Source organism: Alligator mississippiensis, unplaced genomic scaffold, assembly GCF_030867095.1.
Source record: "Alligator mississippiensis isolate rAllMis1 unplaced genomic scaffold, rAllMis1 scaffold_40, whole genome shotgun sequence".
Lineage (NCBI taxonomy): Eukaryota > Metazoa > Chordata > Crocodylia > Alligatoridae > Alligator > Alligator mississippiensis.
In genome coordinates, this window is record NW_026775386.1 from 85001 (window position 1) to 92500 (window position 7500).

Here is a 7500-nt window from a genome sequence, read left to right on the forward strand (position 1 = left end):
GTTGAGGGGCCAAACCCGAGTTTGGAGCCAGGTCAACGGGGAAAACCGGAAAAGGGCCGGAGAAGGCGGTCAGGCCGGGCGAGAGTTCCAGGAGCTCGGCCACAATTCCGATTTCGTCCCGGTCAAGGGCTCCGTGGAAGGGCAGCCCGGGGGCGGGTCCAAGGGCCCCGGCAGGGACCCGGGCCTCCGGGGTCGGAGCCCAGGCACCCCGCCGAGGGGTGGTCGTCCCGGGCCAAGGCGGCGGGAGCCCGGGCAGGACTCCGCGGGGCAGGCCGGGCGGGAGTTCCAGGAGCCCGGCCGCGATTCCGACTTCTCCCCGGTGCCCTGCCCGGAGGCCGGGCAGGTCCGGGGGCCTTCGGCGCGGGCGGCGGGCTGCTCCCGCGGGGGAGACGAGCCGTGCTGGGCCCCGGGAGGGAGGCCCGGGGTCGACCTGGCGCCGGGGCTCCGGCCCTGGAAGTCCCGATGAGGTTTTTCAAACGGCCCGTGCCCGGGCCTTCGCTCCAGGAGGGCGGACACTTTCGGCGGTTGCCCCCGGTGGCTGGGCCGGGTGCCGCATCTACAATATTGCCAGGAAAGGTCCGCGGAGATTTTCGGGGACACGGTTTTCGGGACCCTAGTTGCCCATCTTGGGTTCCAGGAGGTCGGGCAGGGGTACCTCCGGGACCGGACCGTGCTGCAGGAGGGGCTCAACCCCGGGTTTGGCTCCATGTCGACTGGAGCTCCGGCCCAGGGGCGGGCCGGGCGAGAGTTCCAGGAGCCCGGCCGCGATTCCGGCTTCTCCCCGGTGCCCTGCCCGGAGGCCGGGCAGGTCCGGGGGCCTTCGGCGCGGGCGGCGGGCTGCTCCCGCGGGGGAGACGAGCCTCTCTGGGGCCCGGGAGGTTGGCCCTGGGTCGACCTGGCGCCGGGGCTCGGGCTCCGGAAGTCCGTATGAGGTTTTTCAAACGGGCCTTGCCCGGGCCTTCGCTCCAGGAGGGCGGACACTTTCGGCGGTTGCCCCCGGCGGCTGGGCCGGGTGCCGCATCTACAATATTGCCAGGAAAGGTTCGCGGAGATTTTCGAGGACACGGGTTTCGGGACCCTAGATGCCCATCTTGGGTTCCAGGAGCTCGGACGGAGGAACCTCCGGGGCCGGACCGTTCCGAAGGAGGGGGTCAAAACCGAGTTTGGCTCCATGTCGACTGGAGCTCCGGCCCCGGGGCGGGCCGGGCGGCCTGCCCGGCGAGAGTTCCAGGAGCCCGGCCGCGATTCCGGCTTCTCCCCGGTGCCCTGCCCGGAGGCCGGGCGGGCCCGGGGGCCTTCGGCGCGGGCGGCAGGCGGCTTCCGCGGCGGAGACGAGCCTCTCTGGGGCCCGGGAGGTGGGCCCTGGGTCGACCTGCCGCCGGGGCTCGGGCTCCGGAAGTCCGTATGAGGTTTTTCAAACGGGCCTTGCCCGGGTCTTCGCTCCAGGAGGGCGGACACTTTCGGCGGTTGCCCCCGGCGGCTGGGCCGGGTGCCGCATCTACAATATTGCCAGGAAAGGTTCGCGGAGATTTTCGAGGACACGGGTTTCGGGACCCTAGATGCCCATCTTGGGTTCCAGGAGGCCGGACGGAGGAACCTCCGGGGCCGGACCGTGCTGCAGGAGAGGTTCAACCCCGAGTTTGGCTCCATGTCGACTGGAGCTCCGGCCCGGGGGGCGGGCCGGGCGGCCTGGCCGGGCGAGAGTTCCAGGAGCCCGGCCGCGATTCCTACTTCTCCCCGGTGCCCTGCCCGGAGGCCGGGCGGGTCCGGGGGCCTTCGGCGCGGGCAGCGGGCTGCTCCCGCGGGGGAGACGAGCCGCCCTAACGCCCGGGAGGGAGGCCCGGGGTCGACCTGGCTCCCGAGCTCCGGCCCTGGAAGTCCGTATGAGGATTTTCAAACGGGCCGTGCCCGGGCCTTCGCTCCAGGAGGCCGGACACTTTCGGCGGTTGCTCCCGGCGGCTGGGCCGGGTGCCACATCTACAATATTGCCAGGAAAGGTCCGCGGAGATTTTCGGGGACACGGTTTTCGGGACCCTAGATGCCCATCTTGGGTTCCAGGAGGTCGGACGGAGGAACCTCCGGGGCCGGACCGTGCTGCAGGAGAGGTTCAACCGCGAGTTTGGCTCCATGTCGACTGGAGCTCCGGCCCAGGGGCGGGCCGAGCGGCTTGGCCGGGCGAGAGTTCCAGGAGCCCGGCCGCGATTCCTACTTCTCCCCGGTGCCCTGCCCGGAGGCCGGGCGGGTCCGGGGGCCTTCGGCGCGGGCAGCGGGCTGCTCCCGCGGGGGAGACGAGCCGTGCTGGGCCCCGGGAGGGAGGCCCGCGGTCGACCTGGCGCCGGGGCTCCGGCCCTGGAAGTCCGTATGAGGTTTTTCAAACGGGCCTTGCCCGGGCCTTCGCTCCAGGAGGGCGGACACTTTCGGCGGTTGCCCCCGGTGGCTGGGCCGGGTGCCGCATCTACAATATTGCCAGGAAAGGTTCGCGGAGATTTTCGGGGACACGGATTTCGGGACCCTAGATGCCCATCTTGGGTTCCAGGAGGTCGGACGGAGGAACCTCCGGGGCCGGACCGTGCTGCAGGAGGGGGTCAAAACCGAGTTTGGCTCCATGTCGACTGGAGCTCCGGCCCGGGGGGCGGGCCGGGCGGGCAGGCCGGGCGAGAGTTCCAGGAACCCGGCCGCGATTCCGGCTTCGACCCGGTCGACTGCACGGCGGGCGTGCAGGCCGGGGGGCGACTCGCAGGGGCCCTTCCAGGCTGCGGGGCCCAGCGGTTGGAGCCCGGCTACCCCGGCGAAGGGGCGGAAGAACCTGCACGGCGCGGCGGGAGAACCCGGCATGCTTCCGCGGGGCAGGCCGGGCAGGAGTTCCAGGAGCCCGGCCACGATTCCTACTTCTCCCCGGTGCCCTGCCCGGAGGCCGGGCGGGCCCGGGGGCCTTCGGCGCGGGCATCAGGCGGCTTCCGCGGCGGAGACGTGCCTCTCTGGGGCCCGGGAGGTTGGCCCTGGGTCGACCTGGCGCCCGGGCTCGCGCTCCGGAAGTCCGTATGAGGTTTTTCAAACGGGCCTTGCCCGGGCCTTCGCTCCAGGAGGGCGGACACTTTCGGCGGTTGCCCCCGGTGGCTGGGCCGGGTGCCGCATCTACAATATTGCCAGGAAAGGTTCGCGGAGATTTTCGGGGACACGGATTTCGGGACCCTAGATGCCCATCTTGGGTTCCAGGAGGTCGGACGGGCGAACCTGCGGGGCCGGACCGTGCTGCAGGAGGGGGTCAAAACCGAGTTTGGCTCCATGTCGACTGGCGCTCCGGCCCGGGGGGCGGGCCGGGCGGGCAGGCCGGGCGAGAGTTCCAGGAACCCGGCCGCGATTCCGGCTTCGACCCGGTCGACTGCACGGCGGGCGTGCAGGCCGGCGGCGACTCGCAGGGCCCCTTCCAGGCAGCGGGGCCCAGCGGTTGGAGCCCGGCTACCCCGGCGAGGGGCGGAAGAACCTGCACGGCGCGGCCGGAGAACCCGGCATGCTTCCGCGTGGCAGGCCGGGCAGGAGTTCCAGGAGCCCGTCCACGATTCCTACTTCTCCCCGGTGCCCTGCCCGGAGGCCGGGCGGGCCCGGGGGCCTTCGCCGCGGGCGGCGGGCGGCTTCCGCGGCGGAGACGAGCCTCTCTGGGGCCCGGGAGGTCGGCCCTGGGTCGACCTGGCGCCGGGGCTCGGGCTCCGGAAGTCCGTATGAGGTTTTTCAAACGGGCCTTGCCCGGGCCTTCGTTCCAGGAGGGCGGACACTTTCGGCGGTTGCCCCCGGCGGCTGGGCCGGGTGCCGCATCTACAATATTGCCAGGAAAGGTTCGCGGAGATTTTCGGGGACACGGATTTCGGGACCCTAGATGCCCATCTTGGGTTCCAGGAGGTCGGAGGGAGGAACCTCCGGGGCCGGACCGTGCTGCAGGAGGGGGTCAAAACCGAGTTTGGCTCCAAGTCGACTGGAGCTCCGGCCCGGGGGGCGGGCCGGGCGGGCAGGCCGGGCGAGAGTTCCAGGAACCCGGCCGCGATTCCGGCTTCGACCCGGTCGACTGCACGGCGGGCGTGCAGGCCGGGGGGCGACTCGCAGGGGCCCTTCCAGGCTGCGGGGCCCAGCGGTTGGAGCCCGGCTACCCCGGCGAGGGGCGGAAGAACCTGCACGGCGCGGCGGGAGAACCCGGCATGCTTCCGCGTGGCAGGCCGGGCAGGAGTTCCAGGAGCCCGGCCACGATTCCTACTTCTCCCCGGTGCCCTGCCCGGAGGCCGGGCGGGCCCGGGGGCCTTCGGCGCGGGCGGCGGGCGGCTTCCGCGGCGGAGACGAGCCTCTCTGGGGCCCGGGAGGTCGGCCCTGGGTCGACCTGGCGCCGGGGCTCGGGCTCCGGAAGTCCGTATGAGGTTTTTGAAACGGGCCTTGCCCGGGCCTTCGCTCCAGGAGGGCGGACACTTTCGGCGGTTGCCCCCGGTGGCTGGGCCGGGTGCCGCATCTACAATATTGCCAGGAAAGGTTCGCGGAGATTTTCGGGGACACGGATTTCGGGACCCTAGATGCCCATCTTGGGTTCCAGGAGGTCGGACGGAGGAACCTCCGGGGCCGGACCGTGCTGCAGGAGGGGGTCAAAACCGAGTTTGGCTCCATGTCGACTGGAGCCCCGGCCCGGGGGGCGGGCCGGGCGGGCAGGCCGGGCGAGAGTTCCAGGAACCCGGCCGCGATTCCGGCTTCGACCCGGTCGACTGCACGGCGGGCGTGCAGGCCGGGGGGCGACTCGCAGGGGCCCTTCCACGCTGCGGGGCCCAGCGGTTGGAGCCCGGCTACCCCGGCGAGGGGCGGAAGAACCTGCACGGCGCGGCGGGAGAACCCGGCATGCTTCCGCGGGGCAGGCCGGGCAGGAGTTCCAGGAGCCCGGCCACGATTCCTACTTCTCCCCGGTGCCCTGCCCGGAGGCCGGGCGGGCCCGGGGGCCTTCGGCGCGGGCGGCGGGCGGCTTCCGCGGCGGAGACGAGCCTCTCTGGGGCCCGGGAGGTCGGCCCTGGGTCGACCTGGCGCCGGGGCTCGGGCTCCGGAAGTCCGTATGAGGTTTTTGAAACGGGCCTTGCCCGGGCCTTCGCTCCAGGAGGGCGGACACTTTCGGCGGTTGCCCCCGGTGGCTGGGCCGGGTGCCGCATCTACAATATTGCCAGGAAAGGTTCGCGGAGATTTTCGGGGACACGGATTTCGGGACCCTGGATGCCCATCTTGGGTTCCAGGAGGTCGGACGGAGGAACCTCCGGGGCCGGACCGTGCTGCAGGAGGGGGTCAAAACCGAGTTTGGCTCCATGTCGACTGGCGCCCCGGCCCGGGGGGCGGGCCGGGCGGGCAGGCCGGGCGAGAGTTCCAGGAACCCGGCCGCGATTCCGGCTTCGACCCGGTCGACTGCACGGCGGGCGTGCAGGCCGGCGGCGACTCGCAGGGCCCCTTCCACGCTGCGGGGCCCAGCGGTTGGAGCCCGGCTACCCCGGCGAGGGGCGGAAGAACCTGCACGGCGCGGCGGGAGAACCCGGCATGCTTCCGCGGGGCAGGCCGGGCAGGAGTTCCAGGAGCCCGGCCACGATTCCTACTTCTCCCCGGTGCCCTGCCCGGAGGCCGGGCGGGCCCGGGGGCCTTCGCCGCGGGCGGCGGGCGGCTTCCGCGGCGGAGACGAGCCTCTCTGGGGCCCGGGAGGTCGGCCCTGGGTCGACCTGGCGCCGGGGCTCGCGCTCCGGAAGTCCGTATGAGGTTTTTGAAACGGGCCTTGCCCGGGCCTTCGCTCCAGGAGGGCGGACACTTTCGGCGGTTGCCCCCGGTGGCTGGGCCGGGTGCCGCATCTACAATATTGCCAGGAAAGGTTCGCGGAGATTTTCGGGGACACGGATTTCGGGACCCTAGATGCCCATCTTGGGTTCCAGGAGGTCGGACGGAGGAACCTCCGGGGCCGGACCGTGCTGCAGGAGGGGGTCAAAACCGAGTTTGGCTCCAAGTCGACTGGAGCCCCGGCCCGGGGGGCGGGCCGGGCGGGCAGGCCGGGCGAGAGTTCCAGGAACCCGGCCGCGATTCCGGCTTCGACCCGGTCGACTGCACGGCGGGCGTGCAGGCCGGGGGGCGACTCGCAGGGGCCCTTCCACGCTGCGGGGCCCAGCGGTTGGAGCCCGGCTACCCCGGCGAGGGGCGGAAGAACCTGCACGGCGCGGCGGGAGAACCCGGCATGCTTCCGCGGGGCAGGCCGGGCAGGAGTTCCAGGAGCCCGGCCACGATTCCTACTTCTCCCCGGTGCCCTGCGCGGAGGCCGGGCGGGCCCGGGGGCCTTCGGCGCGGGCATCAGGCGGCTTCCGCGGCGGAGACGTGCCTCTCTGGGGCCCGGGAGGTCGGCCCTGGGTCGACCTGGCGCCCGGGCTCGCGCTCCGGAAGTCCGTATGAGGTTTTTCAAACGGGCCTTGCCCGGGCCTTCGCTCCAGGAGGGCGGACACTTTCGGCGGTTGGCCCCGGTGGCTGGGCCGGGTGCCGCATCTACAATATTGCCAAGAAAGGTTCGCGGAGATTTTGGGGGACTCGGTTTTCAGGACCCTAAATGCCCATGTTCGGTTCCAGAAAGTCGGTCAGAGGAACCTCCGGGGCAAAAGAACCGTGCCGCGCTGCCTTGTCAACCGAGCGTGGAGGCAGCGTGCCCCGATCCGGCGGGCCTGGCCGTGCGAGAGTTCCAGGCTCTGGCCCGCGATTCCGGCTCCCGCCCCCCCCCCCGGTGATGGGCTCGGAGGTCGGGCAGGCAGCGGTGCTTGCTTCCCCAGGAGTGGCGGGGCTCTCCTGACGGGGAACCGGGAGGACCTGGTGTCCGCCGTGGGACTTGGAAAACTTCTGCTCGGTTGCGTTGGGAGCGGTTAACGTGGGAGCTCCGGCCGGGAGCGGCCCGGCGGGCCAGGCCGGGGGAGAGTTCCAGGAGACCGGCCACCGCTCCGGTTTCGCCCCGGTGACCTGCCGCCCTCCCTTACGGCGTTCAGGGCAAGCCGGGGGCGCTTCCTCGGGAGCGGCGGGCTTCTCCTGCCAGAGAGCCGTGTTGACCTGGTGTCCGGCGTGGGACTTAGAAAAAAATGTCGCTGCTGGGGGGCGAGCGGTTGACCTGGGCCCGCCGGAGAGGCCTGGAAGTCCGTATGAGGTTTTTGAAATGGGCTTTGTCCGACCCTTCGATCCAGGAGGGCGGACACTTTTGGTGGTTTGCCCCGGTGGCTGGGCCGGGTGCCACATCTACAATATTGCCAAGAAAGGTTCGCGGAGATTTTCGGGGACACGTTTTTCAGGACCCTAAATGCCCATCTTCGGTTCCAGAAGGTCGGTCGGAGGAACCTCCGGGGCAAAAGAACCGTGCTGCTGCACCCGCGGGTCAAAGACGAGTCGTGTGCCCCGCTGCCGAGAGGGGGATGGCGGACACTTTGCGGTGTGAGCTCCCGGTCCGAGTCCGGTTGTCACGCCTGGCCCGAAGCCCCC